Raw genomic sequence first — 21966 nt, 5'->3', positions numbered from 1 at the left:
GTTACCAGGGTAGGGGCAGGACTTTGCAGTGTAAAATACTGGCTGCTTTGGAGGCTGGTACCTTCTTCTCTAAGACTTTTGTTTTCCTTGGGCCCCTCTCACACACACATAGGCTAATTTCTAACTTCCCACCTAACAGTTTTGTCAAGTTTTTAAAAATTAATTATTTTGGGGGCCGGCACTGTGGCATAGCGGGTAAAGCTACCGCCTGCAGTATGGGCATCCCATATGGGCGCCGGTTCAAGTTGCGGCTGCTCCACTTCCAATCTAGCTCTCTGTTGTGGCCTGTAAAAGCAGTAGAAGATGGCTCAAGTCCTTGGGCCCCTGCACCCGCATGGGGGACCAGGAAGAAGCTCTTGGCTTCGGATCAGCACAGCTCCGGCCATTGCAGCCATCGCGGGGGTGAACCGGAGGATGGAAGACTTCTGACTTCTCTCTTTCTCTGCCTCTGTGTAACTTTGCCTTTCAAATAAATGAGATAAATATTTTACAAAATTATTTTTTTAGATTCATCTTATTTATTTGAAAGTCAGTTACAGACACAGAGAGAGAGAGAGAAAGAAAGAGAGAGAGAGAGAGAGACGGGTGTTCCAGCCTGGCCAGGGCTGGGCCAGGCTGAAGCCAGGAGCCGGGAGCTTCACTCGGGTCTTCCATGTTGGTGCAGGGGCCCCCAAGTACTCAGGCCATCTTTTGCTGATTAGCAGGGAGCTAATAGGATAGGAAGTGGAGCACCTAGGACATGAACAAGTGTCATTATGGGATACTGGTGTCACAGGTAGTGGCTTAACTCACTATACCATAACTGGCCACTATCAAGTTTTTACAAGAGAACATTATCAGGGGGCTGGTGCTATGGCATAGCGGGTAAAGCCGCTGCCTGCAGCGCTGGCATCCCATATGGGTGCTGGTTCAAGTCCCAGCTCCTCCATTTTTGATCCAGCTCTCTGCTATGGCGTGGGAAAGCAGTGGTAGATGGCTCAAGTCCTTGGGTCCTTGTATCTGCATTGGAGACCTGGAGGAAGCTCCTGGCACCTGGCTTCAGATCAGCCCAGCTCTGACTGTTGCAGCCAATTGGGGAGTGAACCAGCAGATGGAAGTTCTCTCTCTCTCTCTCTCTCTCTCTCTGCCTCTCCTTCTCTCCCTCTCTCTCTCTCTCTAACTCTGACTTTCAAATAAATAAATCTTAAAAAAAAAATGAGAGAAAGAGAGAGAACATTATCAGGCTTAAAACAGTTTCCCAGGGTCCTAATCCAAGCAAGGGCCAGCCTTTGTAGAGGCCACACATAAATATGTGTGTCAGCATATGGGGCCCGTGTGGCTTGCTTTATTTCTGGGGCACCTGCTCTAGGATTCCCTCTTAGGACCAGAGGCAGCCATATCCACCAAGGCTGAGATCAAGTGAACCAGGTGCAAAATCTCCTTAGATGTGAAGACAGGGAAAGGAAAATGTGTGAGAAATGAGAATCCATAGGGCTCAACCACCCACACTTTTTTTTTTTTAGTTTTTGTTTCTTAAGCATTTCTCCTTTCTAGGAAATAAGCAATTTTAGTGTTTTTTAAGATTTATTTATTTATTTGAAAGCCAGTATTAACAGAGAGGCAGAGAGAGAGAGAGAGAGAGAGAGAGGTCTTCTATCTGCTGGTTCACTCCCCAAATGGCTGCTATGGCTGGAACTGGGCCAATCCAAAGTCAGGAGCAAGGAGCTTCTTCCAGGTCTCCAATGCAGGTGCAGGGGCCCAAACACTTGGGCCATCTTCAAACCGTTTTCCCAGGCTATTACCAGAGAGCTGGATTGGAAGAGGAGCAGCTGGGACAGGACACAAACTGGTGCCAGTATGGGATGCCGGCACCACAGGCGGAGGCTTAACCTACAGCACCACAGTGCTGGCCCCACTGGCAAGCTTCAAAAAATCAGACCATTTGAAATGCCAGAGGGGAGTTCATTGTTTGGGAGGGTTCTGAGACAAACCGTTTTGTAAAGCAGTGACTCTCCTGTAGTCTAAGTCACTCCCCAGTCTACACGCTGGGCTTGGCTGTGTAGGAAGTGTCCACTGATGAACTCAGGTGTGCTGGGATACGCGGTGCTGGAGGAAGTCAGAGCAATGCCAGCCCCAGAGCTGGGACTTGACCCAGGTGTGGTGGCAACTGAATCAGAGCTCTTAACTACTCAGCTGTTTTGTTTTACCACATCACAGAGTTGAAGAAAAGCTAATAACAACAGTAATAACAACATTGGCGTTGAGACATGCACTCACATTCATGCTTTAGGTTTTTTTTAAAGATTTATTTATGTATTTGAAAGGCACAATTATAGAAAGCCAGGGAGAGAGAGAGAGAGAGAGAGAGAGAGAGAGAGAGATTGATGGATCGATCATCCATCCACTGGTTCTTTCCCCAAATGGCTGCAATGGCGGGAGCTGCACGGATCCAAAGCCAAGTGCTGCTTCTGGGTCTCCCACGCAGAGGCAGGAGCCCAGGCACTTGGGCCATCTTCTGCTTTCTCAGGCCATAGAAGAGAGCTAGATTTGAAGAGGAGCAGCCAGGACTCAAACCGGCCCCCATATGGGATGCCGGCACTGCAGGTGGCAGCTTAACCCGCTACGCCACAGTGCCAGCTCCAGCCACCCACACTTTCAATCGAGAAAATGAAATCCCTAATTTGAAAGCTCCTGGAGGAGGAGAGGTTATCAGAGCACCAGATGGTTTCATGGTTGGTGAGGGGTTTCTGGGGTGGCAAGCCTGGGGAGCGAAGCATGTAGCAGGCAGCAAACGCAGTGACTGGACAGCTGCCCCCCCGCACAGAATCCTCCAGAGTGGCCATCCGTGGCAGCTTTAGCTCTTGCTGCCTTGTCTTGAGATGAGGTTCCTGGGACAGCCAGTGCTCACAGCCTCCTAGAAACTCCATGCCTTTGACCCAGTCATTCTCACCCCGGCTGGACATTCCAGCCACCTGCAGACTTTCAAAACCCTCAGCGGGGCCCTGCCTGCTCCTTGGTGTGGAGAGGGTCCCAGGAATTCCTTGCATGGAGAGCTCCGCAGGAGATTCTGATGCCCAGTGAGGGCTGCAGATCACTCCCCGCAAGTGTTTCTAGAAACTACTGCCTGACTCCCAGAGGCCATGGGGGATTTAGAGAGAACTTAATCATCAGACTGTTCCTTGGGTGAATATGCCAGCCTTAGAGTTAGGAAAACTGTGTTGTGAGAGAAGGCTGACCAGGAAAATGGGTTTGTGGGTCTGACATCCGTCCTCCTTTCAGCCGTTAAATAACAGGCTGATCAGCCTCGTAATGAACCTGAACTTGTTAAATACTGAACAAAATGAGAGTTTCCGGAGAGAATTAATCAAGAATGAGTTTGATTCTATTCCAATTAGGTGTGGGTTAAATAATGCAGCACCTACAAATTCAAACCAGACAATGCCTGAGGGAGTTACTCAGGGTCGGGGTGTGTGCCCACAGCACAGAGGCCGGCATTGTCACCTCGCTCGTTACCAGTGAACCTAGCAATTCTGCACCGCCCCTCGAGAGCGTTTACCACTGTCCCAGTGAGGTGTCAGTTCAGTGCCACCTGCCTTCCAACTGGCTGATTCTGGTTTTTAGGAAGCACGTGGATAGTTAGGGGTGACCGTGGGGTTTGTTGGCGGTCTCAGAAGCAGACTCCCTGGCAAGGATTGGAGGTGGGGAAGGGAGGCGAGGAAGAAAGAACAGCAGTAACTGCTGTGTTATCAGCTGGCAGCGGGGGCAAGCAGGTGAGCCCGGTGTGGAGACGCACCTCCACGTGACCAAGCGGGAGGTGAGGCAGCCGGAGACCTTGTCTGTTATGTCCTGCTCCGCCTGGGCTGGAGGGCAGTGACCACAGCATCGCTCCTCCTCGGCCCAGCCAGATGAAGGCTCAAAGAGCTGGAGCAGCAGGTAGCGAATGAGTGCAGACGTGGCTGTGGGCAGGCAGTCACAGCACGAACCTGTCCCATCATTGCCAAGCAACAGGGCACCGGGAGTAAGGACGGTCGCACGCCTGCGCGAGCCCTCACAGGTCTCTGCATGGTTGCCTTACGGAGAAAGCACGGAGGGCTGCCAGCCCACCCTGGTTCCCGCCCGCCTGCAGCTCTCCTGGGACGCTCATTACGAACCAGGAGGTAATGTTTTCTCTGGTTCTCCAACATTTTGTTGTGCTTCAAATGACCTCTTTCCATCGCCACCTCTGTGCCAGGGCTCAGAACTCCAGGGCGAGTGTTTGGCCTCGCGGTTACATCACCCACAGCCCGTATTGGAGTGCTTGGGTTTGGTACCTCCTCTGGCTCCTGACTCCAGTTTCCTGACTACAGCCCCCGGGAGGCAGTAGTGATGGCTGTATGGTAGGGGTCCCTGCCAGCCACCTGGGGCACCTACATTAGGTTTCTGGTTCCTGGCTTCAGCCTGGTCTACCCCTGGCTATTGTGGTCATTTGGAGAGTGGATCAGCACACAAATAAACAATAACAAAAGCAACACCAAATCAATTACAGTTTAGCAGGCAGGTTCTCACTGGTCTGCCTACTACAGGTAAACGGGGGAGAGTCACTAGAATGTGACTGGCACTGCCGACACTCCCGGAACTGTGTGGAATTTAGAGACAACCGAATCATCGCTGGCCCTGAGACGAGAATCGCGGAACTCCGAAGGGGCTGGAGCGGCTGACAGTTTTGCTCCTTATGATTAACTTTTTAATTTATTTGAAAGTCAGAGCGAGGGAGATTTAGATAGAGAAGGAGGGAGAGAGAGAGAAGGAAGGAAGGAGAGAGAGAGCGAGAGAGAGCGCTTCCGTTCACTGGCTCACTTCATGGATGCCCACAACAGCCAGGGCTCTTGGGCCAGGCTGAAGTCCAGAGCCAGGAACTCCATCTGGATGTCCACATGGATGGCAGGGACTCACTTAGCTGAGTCGTCATTTGCTGTCTCCTAGTGACATTCACAAGCAGCTGGATCAGAAGCGGAGACTGGACTTACTGCCTGGCACCCAGATGTGGGATGTGGACGTCCCAGGCTGCAGCTTATCCGCTGCACCACAGTGCCCACCCTTTTTGCCTTTAGGGCTGTTCTGCTCCTGTCACCATCATCCTTTGCTGTGCCCCCAGCCCAAAGCACATCGACTATAACAGTTCTCCAATGTTTGTTTCTAAGAACCAACGAGAGTCTGGCCAGTGAGAAGCCGGAGGAGAGCAGAATTCAGGCTGGAATGGTTTGAACATTTGTCTCCTCTCAAACCCACACAGGTCACTCTGACAGTGTGAAGAGGTGGGCCCTGTGGGGGGAGATGGGCTGTGCTGTCCTGGGGGAGTGGGTGAGTTGCGCCGGAAGTGTTTCCTTTGTCGCCCTTTTCCCTCCTCTCTGTCCTGCCTTGCCAGATACAGTCCCTAGGCTCGGACTTCCCTGCTTCCAGACTTTGAGGAATCCGTTTCTATTGGTTAGGAAGTACTCAGTCTGTACTGAAATGAATGGTTTCAGGGACCAAAGTCATTTTATGTGTGAGTTCTTGGACACAGCTCAAAACCCACCAACCTACTTAAGCTTCAGATTTTAAAAATCAAGTAATTTAAAAAGCAAGTAATTCTTTGCAAAATCCAATCCTCTCACCCCTCCCCTGGCTTCTCTTCGTGCAGGCTGGAGTTTGGGGTGAAGCGGGAAGCAGGGAGGGATGCTGTGGGGCAGGGCCGGCGGCACCCAGCACCCAGCACCCAGCACCAGGGCCACTGTGTCTGCCCCATTTCCCTCTGTCAGGAAGTGCATCCACCAGACCAGCAAACATTCACCTCTGTCTCTCTGTCTCACTAATGCCACGTTGCTGCTGGCTCAGGGGCTAAGAGGGCCTTGAGCCAGCCCATCATCTTTTTCCTGAGAATGTCCAGAAAAACCCCAGTTAAATTTCTAGTGCTTATCTAAATACTTGCAATAACAACACACATTAAATACTTTATGCTTTCTTCCAAGTTACGATTTTTAGAGGCAGAATGAATGTAGCTTTTGAGAGCCTTAACCAATTCTGGCAGATTTTTAAAATTATCTGTATGGCCTTTTCTGATTATAAAAATAGTTCACCTCGGAAAATTTCTGAGCAAACAGAGTTCGAGAAGCCTGTGCACGCCCCCATGGTGCGGGCGGGGAGTGGACAGCACGTAGTCGGGGAGGCCATTGTGCGGTGCCGGTGGTTACCCAGCAGTAAACCATGCAGCTGTGCACTTCGACAGGGCTCTGGGTAGAAGTGGCCTCACTGGTCCCCTGCAAATGCCTTGCATCCAGGAAGCAACGGATGGAGGCAGCAGGGCTCCTGGCCGTCCTATTACCCACAACACATGACGCTGTTCAACAATGTCCGTTGAGTCCCTTGACGCTCTGGGGAGACACGGATGATTCAGGGGCCTGCTCTCCAGAAGCCAGTTTTTGGCGTTGAGGGGAACTCAGCACAATCTTCAATGCATGTTTTCAGCCAGTGATGGGAGCCACCCAGGAAAGGAGCCAGGCCTGAGGACGTGGCGCAGAGGGCTCTGCCTAGACTGGGTGTTGAGGAAGACTTCCCTAAGGAGACAATGCTGGCATCAGAGGAGGAGGCATTACCTAGAGGAAGAGGGTGAGCCGTGGTGTGCGGAGCCTTGGGCATTCCAGAGGGTAGGGGCAGCATGTGCAAAAGCCCTGTGGTAGGAGGGGCTCTGCAGTTCTATGGGACTGGCACAGAGCATGGCAGATAAGGGGGTCAGATCAGATGGGGCTTGTCCGCCAGGCTGAGGGTTTGGGAAATTGAGCAGTGTGGTAAGCAGGGTTTATATGCATTTGGGCAAGGTCTGGGGTGGTTGCAGTTGGAGGGTGTGTTGGACAGGGGAAAGAAGGGGTAGCATTGTCATGGGCATAATCCCGACTGTGGGTAAGCACCGTTGTCGTGGTAAGAGGGGGCAGAGGCTAATCATCAGCTAATGAGACAATGAATTTGAAAACATAACACAAATGCCTGGTAGTTTTTATCTGTAAAAAACCAAGAGTTTTCAATGTGGAAAACATGTTCAGGTTTTGTTACTTGGCATTTGAGCCCTTTTTTCTCTTGGCTGTGCTGGATAAGCAAGGGTTATTTATTTATTTGAGAGAGAGTGCGCCAGAGGGCACTCCCATCCATGGGCTCACTCTCCAAGTTTCCTCAACAGTCCCCACTTGGCGGTCAGAGCCAGGTACTCAATCCAGGTCTCCACAGGGTGGCAGGGACCCAAGTGTTAGATCTACGACCTGCCACCTCCAAAGAGTTTCATTATCAGGAAGCTGGAATCAGGAAGCAGTGTCAGGACTCAAACACAGGTACTCCGCTGTGGGATGTGGGCATCGTAACAGGCTTTTTGCTAAGCCACAAGCTGAGTCCTGAGGGCAGGTTAACTAGCACTGCTGTGCCACTGCTGGTGGGAAAGAGGGGTTCCCTTCCTTCCTGGAGTGTGACCCCCAAGCGGAACAGCCTCTGCGTCCCCTGTCCCTGCCCTCTTACTCTGTGTGTCCCAGAGCTCAGACTGCTCTCTCACCCTTTCCTGCAGAGAAGCAAGGGGCCGTGATTCTGGGGTACAGTGTAGAGCCAGTCCTGACTCTTAGTAAGTGTGGGAGAGCTTACAGGCTCGTGGTTCTGGACGGCAGGGGTGCCCTTGTTCAGCTTTGTGTAATGAGGAAGCCCTGGCAGGGGGGTGCAGGGGAAAGCATGTCAAGCTAGTGCCAGCTTCCACCACTCTGCTTTTCTTTTTTTTTTAAAGATTGATTTTATTTATTTGAAAGGCTGAGTTACAGAGAAAGAGTGAGAGAGATCTTCCATCTGCTGGTTCACTCCCCAAATAGCCACAACGGTTGGGGCTGTGCTGATCTGAAGCCAGGAACTTCCTCTGGGTCTCCCACATGGGTGCAGGGTCCCAAGCACTTGGGCTATCCTCCACTGCTTTCCCAGGCCATAGCAGAGAGCTGAATCGGAAGTGGAGCAGCTGGGACTCGAACCAGCACCCATATGGGACGCAGGCACCATAGGTGGTGGTTTGCCTGCTACCCCATAGCGCTGGACCCTACCACTCTGCTTTGAATTGGTGGCAATAGCCACGATAATGTGAAAGGTGTGTACTTAACAGACCACACCCTGTGTCCACGTCCAGTGTTCATTCCCTGAGATGAGTTACCATCCAGGAAGCCGACGGAGGTGCAGGGAAGCTGAATGACTGGCAGTGTTGTACCCTGACTGCCTCAAACTCGCTCGCTACCATATGCCTCCGTGGCTCTGAGGCAGCTGTTGATGTTCCAGAAACCCTGCTTTCCTCGCTGGGAAAGTGGAGGTGATGATGGCACAGGATTATCCTGAAGGTTAAATGATTGTGCCTATAAAATGCCTGGCCCCTGGTAAGTGCTCGGTGGACACTGGCTCTTGCTAGGGGTCGCAGAGCTGTCTGGCTTCGGTCTGAAGGGAGCGGCCGAGAGCCGCCGAGAACCGCCCTAAAGGTGGCCTTGATAAGATAGAAAAACAGGAACTTCGACCCAGTACTTTTCCACTGACTATACTTCCTCACCGCTCAACGACCCCCTCCCCTTGTCCAAGCTTAACAAAGAAAGGCAAGGCACGTAGGGCACGTAGCCACGCGTTTCTCCTCCTCAACGACACCCTCCCCTTGTAGTTGCCCAATGAACTCACGCCACCCTATGGTATGTTAATTTTGTGGTTTTGCCCCTTAAAAGCTGTGTGAGATAACTGCTCGGGGCTCCTCTCTTTCTCGCGGCTTGTGGCAGCCAGCAGAGGGCCCATTTGCGCAAATGAAATAAAACTGCCTCTTGCTTTTGCATCGCCTGGTCTGGAGTCTGTGTTTCTGGGGTTGTCACAAAAGGGCACCGCTTTTGGGGTCCTTCAGGTCGACTGTTCTTTTTGCCAGATTTGAAGTCAGCACGCTTATAGTGAACAAATGCATGGCAGAGTATGTTGGAAGAATTTGTAACAATATTTATCTGAAGAGTTGGCATTTGCACTATCAAACCCAGAAGTAGGGCCCTGGGGCTGACCGGGGAGAGGACTGTGGCTGCTTCTGACGAAGCTGGGTCTTCAGATTGGACCAGGAAAGGAGGACCCATGCTGCCTGCCTAGAACTGCAGCGTCCAGCACAGTGACCTCAGCTTGGGGTCAGCAAACAATTCCAGCAATTGCTAGAGGCATCGCTTGAGGACGGAATAGCACACATTTGTTCCACAATCATTCGGAGGGCACTCACTGGGTGCCAGCCCCGTGCAGGGCAGCAGGATGTGGTGGTGAGCAGAAGAGGCAGCGTCTGTGGCTGTGCCAGGGTCCCAGTCCACTAGGAACCCTGGAAGGGCTGCTCTTACCCGGGAGAATCTTGGTACCCCAGGAGCCACACTGCTGGCGGGGCAGGAGCGCTCAGGTTGGGCCTGTTAGGATCCGTTTTCTCCTCGTGGTGAAATTGTAAGCACGTCTCAAAGTCCGTTTCTTCTCAGGAAATACGTGCAGACTGGAATTGGTCACAGACATAAAGCCAGAGAGGAGGGGTCCTTCTTCAGGTGGGGGATACCCCCTGGGCTGGAGGGAGAATCCCAGGTCTCATCCCCATCGAGGCTGATCTGTCCTTTACATACTGTCCTAAAGGACCTGTGTCCTTGGCTGATAGGGTGGCAGAGGAAGCCCCATTGATTTTCCGTGAGACTTAACTCTCTTCAATGTAGATTTACAGAGAGATGGTAGCTTAACAGGGAGAGGCACGTTAGCCAAAATTCACCACTGATTGCCTGTGGTCTTGGGCTCATGGTCCTTGACACAGAGGTCAGCAGAGGTAAACCACTGGCTTGGCAGGCCTCTACCTAAGGCCACACGCTATTTCCAGGGAACACATCCAGATCCTATTTTCTAGTGTCACAAACCCAGAACTGGTACAGGCAGAAAGGACCTGGTATAATTGGTGCCATGCCCTTTTATTTTAAGTCAGGCAAATGTCCTATATAGGACTTGCATTGCAGAGTGAGCTCAGTGTCAGGTGAGATCATTTATGTAAAACACAGCACAGAACCTGACAGGTCACAGAGACTTCACACTTGCTGTCCGAGTGTAGCGGATGTCTAGTGTCAGTTGACCTTGCACTGACTTCTCATTGGAGAAAGAATCCCCCTTCCACTCTGCATGGCCATGGTGCACATGGAACCAAGACTGCGCTGATCAAGTTCTCTGTACCCCAACAGCAGCAGCAGAGAGCTGGGCCAATGAGCAAAGACAAGCAGCGAGAGAGCAGATGGACAGAGAGGCTCCCGGCTGCTACCGTCCAGCTTCTCATAGCTCCTTTCCCAAGCCCACGCGCAACCACAAGCCGCAACCTATGCTTCCGAGGTCGTTTGAGTCGGATTTCTGTAACTCGCCACTGGGACCGTGACAATGCGAGGGCAGAGTGCCAAAAGCCCACAGTAGGACAGCACACTCTCAGGTGCCCACAGTGAGAAGTGAGAGTGTTCTAGCACTCCCCTGGCTGTGCGTCGCTGACATTTAAGCAGGCTGCAGAGCGTCACTCAGACCCCCGGTGGCTTGCCACTGAGACTAACACCTTCCTCCCACGGCTCAGAGAAGTCCAGCTGAGAACTCGGAGCTGTGTGTTCGCAATAGATGAGGAAGGACATCTGATAGGTCAGGGTGCAGCCCAGGCCAATGACTGGAAGGACAGCAGGATAGGCACGGTGAGCAGTGACTATAAACAGGGAAGTACACATTCATCTCAGGACAATTTCTTTTTTTTTTTTTTTTTTTTTTTTTGACAGGCAGAGTTAGACAGTGAGAGAGAGAGAGAGAGAGAGAGAGAGAAAGGTCTTCCTTCTGTTGTTTCACCCCACAAATAGCCACTACGGCCGGAGCTGTGCCGATCCAAAGCCAGGAGCCAGGTGCTTCCTCCTGGTCTCTCATGCGGGTGCAGGGCCCAAGCACTTGGGCCATCCTCCACTGCCTTCCCGGGCCACAGCAGAGAGCTGGACTGGAAGAGGAGCAACCGGGACTAGAACCCGGGGTACCGGCACTGCAGGTGGAGGATTAGCCAAGTGAGCCACAGTGCTGGCCCTCAGGACACTTTCTATATTTTATTTCCTTTTGGAACCTCCACCCCCACCACAGCTGAGTGAAGTGTCAGGTTCTGGGCGCAGCTCTTCAGGGGGGTCTCAGTGAATGGAGTGGGGTGGAATCTGCTGGGGCCAGCGGTGCGTCTTGAGCTCTACTGGGTTAAAAGGCCACATGGAATGAAGACCTGGGGGTCGCAGGAAAAGGCACAAGGGCTGTCTGAGCCTTCCAGCAGCTCCACCAGTGAGAGCGGGATGAGAAGCTTCCCGTGCTGCAGAGCTCAGGAGAAATGGGGACAGGTCACAGGCTGCGCTCCCACTGGGCTGGGTGAGTCTGGCAGGGAGCATGGGGTTTCCGTTGGCTGTGGAGCACGAGTGGCAATCCCAAAAGTGGAGGGTGGAGTGAAAGGCCAGGCGCTGTGGGTAAAGGCCAGTCGGAGCTAAGCCTGGCTCAGGCAGGGAGAAAAAGCCAAACGGATCAGATGAGGAGGAGGAGGGGCTTCTAAAAATTCACGGAGAAAACAGAGTATGATAAAGCTGTGCACACATTTCGAATTGTTTTGCCCCAAATAAACTTATATTTTAATTGTATTTTCCCCAAACATTTTTAAAGGAAAGTTTTCATTCATTTATTTGGGAGGCAAAGGGTGTGTGTATGTGTTTGTGAAAGAGAGAGAGAGAGAGAGAGAGAGAGAGAGAGATCTTCCATCATTGGTTCACCTCCCAAATGGCCACATTGGCCAGGACTAGGCCAGAGCTGAAGCCAGGAGCTAAGGGTTCAATCCAGGTCTCTCACAGGGGTGGCAGGGAGCCAACCACTTGACATTACCTGCTGCTTCCAAGGCTATGGATTAGCGGGAGGCTGGCGCCAGGGATGGAGCCGGAGCTCAGAACCCAGATACTCCAATATACAATGCAAACCACTTAACCACAGTCTTAACCACTAGGCTAACCATCCACCTCCACAAACTGAAGTCTCCTCACATCTTGTCAGGCACAGGGAGCTGTTAGAAGCTGTTAGAAGCGGTTAGAAGGGAATGGCATGAGGAGCATTTTTTGCTAGTGTGTTCTGTTTTGTTATCAGGTAGTACTTGAGATGGACCTTGATCAACAGGTGGGGCAGGGTGAGGGGTCACTTTTGCAGGAATTGGGTGATAGGACCAGCAGCAACCACATCTGGGAACTTGTTTGAAAGGCAAGTTATCAAGTCCATCCCACATCTGTTGATAGTGACCTAGCCAGCTGTGTGTGTGTTTAAAGATTTATTTATTTATTTATTTGAAAGGCAGAATTAGAGAGATGATCAATCTGCTGGTTCACTCCCCAAATGGCCACAATGGCCAGGGCAAGGCTAGGCTAAAGCCAGGAGCCTGTAACTCCATCTGGGTCTCCCACTTGGTGGGCAGGGGCCCAAACACTTGGGCCATCTTCTATTACTTTCCCAGGACATTGTAGGGAGCTGGATTGGAAGTACAGCAGCCAGGACTTGAACCGGCATCTGTATGGGATGCCAGTGTTGCAAGTGGTAGCTTTTAACAAGTCCTCATGCAGTCGGTGTGCAGACTGCCTGGGGTGACCAGATGGGCAACACAGGTTGGCATCTAATGGCAGGGTCCTCAGTACCATGTTTAGGAATGAAGACATTTTCCATATTACTAGGAAGCTCCTGAAAGTTTTCAAACAAGGGCACCTCATTCATTCATTCTCAGGTACCAGATGCCAGCCCCAGGGCTGGACACAGATCCAACAGCAGATACGCCCACATGGGTTCCGGGCAGCTTTTAAGCAAGGGCTTATCTGGAGACAAGATAGCCATTGTCTGTGGTTTTAAAAAATCTTATTTCCTAGTGGAACATACACCTCTTTCGCTCTCCGGAAACAGCCCCCTCTGTGTGTGCCGTTATAAGCTGTACAGTCAAGTACTTAATGAAATTTCAAATACTACTGAGCAAACTGAGCAGGGGAAAACAGATGTGCGTTGCACACACACATGCACGCACAGCCTGCCGGAGAGCTGCTGCTTTGTGAGGACTTCTTCAGATGGACCTTGTAGCCTTTGACTTTTGCCAAGGGAGGGTCAATTGGCTCCAGGTGTCGCTGTGTTTTCCTAACCGATTCAGGAAGCTGTGGGCTGGGAGGGGGCAGGGAGCCAGGGACAAGTGAAAGAAGGCTAGAGGCGGGTCTATTCTGCCCCCCTTACCGCCCTCCCAGTTCCCTCTCCAGAGCCCTGTTGAAAACTGGAGTATGATTTCAAAGACAGGCGAGACTTCTCATCTGGATTAAATGCAAGGGACAAGGATGGGGAAGGAGCAGCGCCTCCTGGGGTCACACAGCTCCTCTGGGTTCTGGGCAGGCTGAGATTAGTGGCATTGTCCTCTGCTGGGGCACATCAAGAAAAGTGAGTTAAGGCCAGGGCCCATCGCGTCAGGTAGCAGGGAGGCTACTCTGGTTCCAGCGTTGGCTCCCTGGCCCCTGAGAAGGTAGAGACGGTTTTCTGCTGTGCTCCATCTCTTTGTCTCCACGTCAGGACTCCAGTGCCCTGCCTGCTCCCATGGTGCAGCTTGGGACTTCTTCCCCTGGACCACCCGCAGCTTTGTACCAGATCTGAGCGGGGAGGGGAGAGGCTGAGAATGTCCAAGCTCTCTGTCCTGTTTCCTAGCCCCATATTTGGGGACACAATGGCAGCCTTTCTGATGGAGGCTAACCTGTCCTTCTGATTCCCAGGGCTGGTTTATAGGAGACAGCATCTTGGAGAGTAGGTAGGCAGTGCCCCTGGGTCTTATTTTAAACTAATTGCATTACAAGGGGTGGGCGGGAAGGGAAGAGAGGGGGTAATTATAATTGGGGGAAATTTTTTTTAAGACCTAGTTTCAAAAATCTCAGACTTAATTTAGTGAATTTCAGTTCTGGGGAGGGGGTTGCTAAGCTGAAGCTCATCGCCTTCTGTCACTAATGACCGCGTCCTTTGTATCTGAGATCCTCCATAGCGACTCCTGGGCTGTTCACTGGATCATCCTCCTGAGAGCCTCGGTCCTGCGTGGGCGGAGACCCGCAAGTCAGGAATGGAGGCTGCCAGGGCTCAGCAGCTTTGGGATATGTCTTGGCCGCTGGGGCAGAGGCTGCCACCTGACCCCGCCCCTTATCCCTAGCTCTCCCCTCCTGCGTAGTGGCTCTGCTGGCTGTAGGGGGTGATTTGCATGTATCACCAGCCCGGATGTCCATCTCTAAGAGCCAGCAACCTTTGGGCCTTCCGGTTGCACGGAAGGGTGCTACTTCCTCCCGGGAAAGTGCATCCAGCTGTCCTGGCCATGGTGTCTTTATTGGAAAAACTATTTTCCAAGATCAGTGAACTCTTTAAAAAATAATAAAAAGTGGTGAGCCGCTCCACAGGCCCTGGGAGACTGTGTGTATGAAGATTGCTTTTGTAGGAGACAGGAGGGCAAAGGGCAAGGTGAATGAAGTGTCCCCTTCCCAATTCTGCCCTCAGCCAGTCCCCACCACATGGGCCCGCATGGGCAGGGAAGGTATGCATCCAGTTGACCTCACCCCCACTGCAAGGGTGCCTGAAACTGCAGATAGCACCAAACCCCATATAGACTATTTTTTTCCCTACATACATAGCTGTGATACAGTTCATCAGTAAGAGATTAGCAACAATAATAAAATAATAAAATACAGCAATTCCAACAATATACTATAGCAGAATTTACATAAAATGTATGAATTATTTATTTCTGGAATTTTCCATGGAACATTTTTGAATCATGGTTGACCACAGGTAAATCCCTGGAAGCTCAGGAAGCGAAACTGCAGACCAGGCGGGTGTGGGCACACTGTGTCGCGTGTCCTGACTCTGCAGGTGGGGAGAGTGAGGCTCAGAGTCTTGTGCAGGGAGCAATGGCGTGGTGGGGGGGCCCTCGGTCCAGGGCTGTCAACCTTGTGCTCCTTCTGATCCCCAAACCACCTGCCACTGCCGGCCAGCAGCCTGGACATGCACGCATTCATGGAGGCCAGGGTTTGGATCCCAAGGCAGGGCACTGCCCTACTTAAACTTTATTTCTGCATCTGTAAACTTAAGCAACGGTTATCCTCCCTGAGGAATCCAGGGAGTGGCCTTAGTTAGCCTCTTCCTGCAGGTGTGTCTGTCTGGCGGCGCCTGGTGGAGGAGCAGGGAGGGAAGGGTGGGACCAGCAGGGAATTTTCCCAGTTTTCCACTGGATCGGGCCAAGGCCCAGGGAGTGAGAGACAAACCCAGGATTCTCCGGGCGCCGGTTCGCCTGCCAGCCCCCGGCTCGGCGCGCTGCTGCTCCGCGGTGCTGTCCAAGGGTGGAGGCGGGCAGGCTGAGGGAGCCGAGGTGTGGATGCCAAGAGGCCAGCCACGCCTTGGCGTCACAGGGCTGGCCCCCAGCAGGCTGTGTCTTTGAGCTAGAAGGCAGCTTGTCGCCTAAGAATCTTCTGGAAGCGTAGTAGCTTCCTATGCAAGAGGGGGAGACCGCTTCCGAGCTGCATACGGTGTGCAAATCCCGCTTCTGCTTCTTAGCGGAAGACTCTTGGGAACCCCCCTTCAGCTCCCACGGGCTCAGGTTCTTCCCGACGGGAATGCTGCTGTCCACTCTGCACTGCCCTAGGGGGGAGTGGAGGCCGCCAGGCAAGCAGCACGTGCTGACTTCACTCGGTGGGGAGTGGGGAGGGGCAGCTTGGAAGTGGGAGAGCAAGGACGGAAAGCCGCTGGGCCTGCCGCCGCAGCCGGGATGGAAGGGGAGGCAGCCGTGAGTGATGCAGCGCGCAGAGACTGCGGTAAACAACCCCCTCTGCAAAAGGCGCTGCAGGAGCTCCGAAAAACCAGAAGCAGAAAAGTCATAAAATAGCACCACTGTTTTCTTGTGTGAGCAAAAATAGGCATGAAGACAAACCCAAGCCAATCTGGGACTAGGAGTCTAAATATGACTCGTGAGTCACCCCAGCTCCGTTCCAAGGGAAAGACTCCCCCAGCCCCGCACTCCACACCCTCGTCCGTGACACATCAGGGTTCTAGCTTTCCGGCTTCTCCCACCAGACTCCCAGGGGCGCCTCGCGCGCGGGCGGACCGGCCCTCTGGCGGTGGGAGTCCATTTCCCGAAATAACCCGGCGTGCGAGCGGGACCCACGCCGGCCCCGCAGCGGGCGCTAGGTGGCGCCAGATCCCGCGTTATGCGGCCAACACTGGCTCTGCCGCCAGGCCTTGTGCTTCCCAGAGACTTGGGGCGCTGTTTCAGTTTATGCCACATCCCTCGCGCCCCGCCAGAAGGCCGCTAGTTCTGCCGGTGCCCAGGCCCGGGTCGCTGTGGCTGCAGAAGCCAGTCCCCAGCCTGGAGGCTGGAGACAGCCGCAGTGCTTCGCTGAGCTATAAATAACGCCCAGAACAAGAAGTCTTTTACAGCTTCACTCTGCCCCTGGGTCAGGAAGGAAAAGAGCAGGGGACAAGGCAGCTCCTAGAGGCCCCTTTGTGAGAGCAGCCAGGCATTCTTCCCTCCCCTCTGACCTCCCCCGCTCAGGGCAACACAGATATTCGTGCCCAGGTAACGGGGGTTACAGGTGCTCTGAAGCGGCCAGTAGATACCCGCATGGCTCGGCGAGCCGCCGTCACCCGCAGGAGAGCGCCTGGACAGTGGCCGTGACTGTGGCCTTGATTGTTTAAAGCCATTTCCAGAATCTTTACTTAATATATGCTAAATTGGTCTTCTGTATATTAAGATAATTGAAAATTAATCTTGATGTGCATGGAAGGGGAGAGGGAGTGGGAGAGGGGAGGGTTGTGGGTGGGAGGGAAGTTATGGAGGGGGGGAGCTATTGTAATCCATAAGCTGTACTTTGGAAATTTATGTTCATAAAATAAAATAAAATATTAAAAAAATTTTAAAAATTAACAGAAAAAGAAAATAAAGCCATTTCCAGGAGGCAGGTGCGCAGCGTTGTCCGTTTCCAGGGATGCTGACTGACACCCCAGGGTCTCATGGGAGCTGGCGGCCCTGATGCTGTCTCTTTGAGACCATCACAGCCATTGTTGCTTCTTACAGTTGTCACTGTGTGCGAGGCACGCCAGGACATCACCTTTTGGCTCAGGCTTTCTGGTTGGCAGAGGCGGGCTGAATGGGGAGAGCCCCTGGAGGCTGGCGGTGCTTGTGGGCCACGAGGGAGTTTCCGGGACTGGGAGGCTGGGGCAGGTGTGCTGGGGGCCTCCTTGCCCCTGCCTCTGCTTGCGGCCGCAGACAGGAGATGGCCCTCACAAGCCACCGCTGGGGCTCAGTGAGCAGCGCCTGGTGTGCGGATGAAATTAAGGGCCCTTGGAGAGCAGCAGACCCTGGAAGAGGCTGGCCCCCGATCTCCCCTTCTGTGCTTAATCGGTCCCTTGTTTAGCTTTCATGAGCCAATCACCTACCCTCCAGAAGAAAGAATAACGGCCGGCGCCGCAGCTCACTAGGCTAATCCTCCACCTTGCGGCGCCAGCACACCGGGGTCTAGTCCCGGTCGGGGCACTGGATTCTGTCCCGGTTGCCCCTCTTCCAGGCCAGCTCTCTGCTGTGGCCAGGGAGTGCAGTGGAGGATGGCCCAGGTGCTTGGGCCCTGCACCCCATGGGAGACCAGGAGAAGTACCTGGCTCCTGCCATTGGATCAGCGTGGTGCGCCGGCTGCAGCGGCCATTGGAGGGTGAACCAACGGCAAAAGGAAGACCTTTCTCTCTGTCTCTCTCTCTCACTGTCCACTCTGCCTGTCAAAAATAAAAAAAATAAAAAAAGAAAAAAAGAAAGAATAACGGGTGTAACCCTACCTGGATTTTGTCACAGCCGTTGGCCACTTCCCACGCCCACTTGCTTCCCTGAGAGTCATTACCGAGTGTTATCCGAGCACTGGGCCCATTCATTCACCCATCACTGGCCACCCCTCCAAACTGTCCTCTAGGAAGGGGGGGGCGATGAGTGTGAGGGTTCCTTGGGTTGGTGAGAGTCCCATCCTGTGACTGTCCCCAGTGCGCACGAGCACGTTGGTGAACCTGCGGCTGCTCTGCCCATGTCAGGTCACTCTGGGGGGCCCTCAGAGGACGAGAGGCAGCTCTGCCTGCCCCCCCGGAACAGGCATCTTGCTGTCAGACTTTGAGCCTCCAGAACTGTGGGAAATGAGGTGCGTTGTTCAAGCCCTCCCGTCCCTGGTATTTGATTATAGCAGCCCGAACAGACTAAGGAATTCGCGAGTCTCTGTGAGGTCGCAAGAAGTTTTAAGCCCCCACAGAGCTTGTGGTGCGGTGGAGTTGAGGCAGGTGCAGTTCACAGGAACAAAAGGACAAGTAGTGACTCGGAGCCGTGCTGGCAGGAGTCCAGAGACCCGCTCCCTGGCTTGGTTGTGTGGAGGTTCCCTTTAAGGCAAAGAAAGGAGAGGGGTGGCTGGAAGGAGGGAGGCGGGAGGGACAGGGCAGCTGTTCTTGGTGGGCTTGGCTGGATCTGTGTAAGACAGGGTCCACCCTTAGATCACCCCAGAGCTCTGGCCTCACAGCTGGGGTCAAACTGTAACCGTGAGGGTGCCTGGATGACCCTTTGTACCCAAGGGGATGCTCTTGAATCTGACATTGCCAGGACTGCCTTGAACGAGGCTGCTACTGCAGGGACAGTGTGTGCTGGGGCCCAGGACGTCCGAGGGGTATCCACTGGGGGCCCGGGCACCCTGCACCCTCTTGCCTGTGTCCCCATCAGGCTTCTTCCCCAGCTGCTTGGGCTAATGTGTCACAGCCTCCGGGGAACTCTGCTCTGAACTGTCCCCCAGCCCTTCTGCACCACTGCCACCGTGCAGGGCAGGCCCTCGTCACACCTCATCTAGAGAGCTTTTCTTGTCAAAGACACAAAAATTATTCTTTTTAAAGATTTATTTTATTTATTTGAAAGAGTTGCAGAGAGAGGTAGAGACAGAGAGAGAGGTCTTCCATCTGCTGGTTCACTCCCCAGATGAATGCAACGGCCGGAGCTGCGCCAATCTGAAGCCAGGAGCCAGGAGCTTCCTTCAGGTCTCCCATGCAGGTGCAGGGACCCAAGGACTTGGGCCATCTTCTACTGCTATCCCAGGCCATAGCAGAGAGCTGGATCAGAAGAGGAGCAGCTGGGATTAGAACCGGCGCCCATATGGGATGCCAGCGCTTCAGGTCAGGGCGTTAACCCGCTGCGCCACAGCGCTGGCCCCACAAAAATTATTTTTATGAGAGATCCATGCACATGGCGATGGATGCACATGTGGAAGTCCGATGAGAGGGTTTGTATGGAGCTCGATCCCCTCCAGCCCTCGTTCCAGGAGGAAGCACTACTCCTTCCCTCCCCCCCAACTTCTGTCTTTGCTCCTGCTGCTCCTCATTGTCCTCAGGACCTGCGAAAGGCAAGCCCTTCAGCCCAGGCTGCTCTCCCACAAGCCAGGCCCAGCCACTCAGAGCCACCTGCTACCTGCGCTCTCTCACTTTGGTGCATTTCTAAAAACGGTTTTCAGTTTACTTTTCTGCATAGATCAGACACACACATGGTCCGTGTTCTCCGTCTCACGTCCCCCTAGTAACCGCTGTTTACTGATTTCTGGTATTTCCTTCCAGATAATATTTGTGCATACTTAATAAAACACAAACATTCCCTCCCCTTTCCACCCAGATAGTAATAGGTAATTCACACTTTTGATATCTACTTTTTTAAAAAAATGTAGTAACAGACCTCAGTAACCCTTCCAGGGCAGCTTGTCCGTAGCTTTGTCAGTGACTTTGCAGCTGTGTATCACTAAGGCAGCAAGCTTTCTCTGAAAAGGGCCAGGCAGTCCACACCCTCGGGTTTGTGCAGTGTGGAACGACTCAGCTCTCCAGTATGGTGTAGAATAAGCCTGAGCCCACGTGCACACCAGGGGCGTGGCTGCTCCAGAATCTTCATCAGTGGACACTAACATCAGAATGTTAATCTTGTTCATCTGTGGCACAATACAGTTCTTTAGATCTTTTTTCAACCATTTAAAAATGTCGCTGTCTCTGCCTACCTGTCAAAAAATGACAAGATGCATGCATTTGTTATTTGGATACTTGCTATGAAATTGCCCTCCAACAGGCTGGACTGGTTGATACACTCACTAGCAATGTTTGGGAATATCTGTCCTCACAGCCAACTGTGTATTTTCAAATCTGAGTTTTTCCCAAACTTAGATGGAAAAAAACATGGCATTTCAATACTTTTAATTTGCATTTTTCTTATGAATAAATTGAAGATCAACAGTGTCTTGTATTTGGTCACTGTTCTATGAGCTGCCTTTTCATATTCTTATATTTTATATTTTAATTTGAAAGGCAGAGGGATAGTCAGACATATACAGATCTCCTCAATTGTCTGAAATGGCTGGGACTGATGCTGGGAGCCCAGAACTCAATCCAGGTCTCCCACGTGGGATTTATTCTGGTATATGGTGGGAGGTATGGCGCCAACGTAACTTTTTTCTAGAGGGTACTGAGGAATCTAAAGCCCCTTATTGGGTAGTCTCTGGACTTGCAATGCTACATTTATCAGGTACTAAACCCTTGAATATTATTATGCTCCCCCCACATTGTTCCAAAGTTCCATTTGTTTATGTGCTAGTACCAGACAGTGAAGTTTTTAATTATCAAAGTGCTACGCTATGTTTTTATACTTACTGATCTAGTCCAGGGTTTCGCAACATGAGATCCATTGACATCTTGGTAAAATCATTTGTGCATTGTAGGATGTTTAGCAGCTCCTGTGGCCTCCATCTATCAGATACCATTAGCATGGGTGCCCTGCGTGCATATACAACCACACCCACCCACACACATACACACATGTGTGCACACACACACACACACACACACGAGCTACGATCAGCAAAACAGACAAATCTCTAGGTGTTGCCAATGTCAGATCACACCTATTGGTCTAGTTATTCAAGGTTGCTCTTCTTTTCACATAAACAGCTTCCTGTATATTCTTTTAAAATTATTCATTTACTTATTTATTTGAAAGGTAGAGAGATTCCATTCCCTGGTTCACTCCCCAAATGCCTACAATGGCCTGGATGCAGGAATTTAATGTCGGTCTCCTACATGAATGGCAAGGACCCAGATACTTGAGCCATCCCCTACTGCCTCCCAGGGTGTGCATTAGCAGAGAGCTAGAATTGCAAACAGAGGTGGAGTGTGAACTCAGGCACTCTGCTGTGGCTTGGGTGTCCCCTCCAAAACTCACCTTGGAATTTAATTGCCATGGTGACAACACGACATGGTAATTTTCTCTTGAGGCCACCACCACTGTGAGTGGTTATCTCAGAAGTGGGCTCCTGACAAAAGGATGAGTCTACTTGCCTGTTCTCTCTGTCTGCCGTGTTACCACCAGCAAGAAAGTCCCACCAGAGGGGCCCGGCCTTCTGCAGGTGCCCAGCCTGCAGAACTGGCAGCCTGTTACTGTCTGTTGTCATGGCAGCAAAAAGGCTGGGGGCAGCCCACCTCCGGGGCTCCTGTGAGGAGGCAGTGCAGCTGAACTGTACTGAGAAGGGTAAACAACTCCCCTCCCCCTTCCCCTCCCCCTCTCCTCCCCTCCTCCCCGCTTCCGACCTTGCACTGCCTGGGGTGTTTTTACAGCTGCAGGTTGATTTAAGAATCTCAAAAATGTTAGCACCAAAAGCATTTCCCAAAGATCTTATGTGGAGGGCAAACTTTTGGTTAAATGCAGAGGAGGAAATACTAGTGATAAGTAATTGTAAAAAGTAAAGCACCTCGGTGCCAGAGAGGGTGTGCTGCGTCACTTACACGTGGTTACACGCCCACTCTGGAGCAGGGCTCTGTCTGGTTTTAGGGAGGGCTTGCTATATCCTGCCCTGCTCCCTTATTCACTCTAGCCTG

The 21966-nt window shown here is 52.3% G+C and overlaps 1 long non-coding RNA gene across 1 annotated transcript; it reads right to left on the bottom strand.

The window, feature by feature from the left end:
- Positions 1 to 18948: 18948 nt before the first annotated feature.
- LOC138848605 (uncharacterized) lies at positions 18949 to 21521 on the bottom strand. Its single transcript, XR_016230327.1, has 3 exons — positions 21314 to 21521; positions 19787 to 20099; positions 18949 to 19173 (listed from the first exon to the last, which is right to left on the bottom strand). It is a non-coding gene; the product is annotated as an uncharacterized LOC138848605 (long non-coding RNA).
- Positions 21522 to 21966: the final 445 nt, after the last annotated feature.

Source organism: Oryctolagus cuniculus, chromosome 2 (assembly GCF_051225735.1).
Source record: "Oryctolagus cuniculus isolate XC-2025 breed Fujian yellow rabbit chromosome 2, ASM5122573v1, whole genome shotgun sequence".
NCBI lineage: Eukaryota > Metazoa > Chordata > Mammalia > Lagomorpha > Leporidae > Oryctolagus > Oryctolagus cuniculus.
The sequence above is the reverse complement of the archived record's forward strand: the minus strand, read 5'-3'. Positions and strand labels throughout refer to the sequence as shown.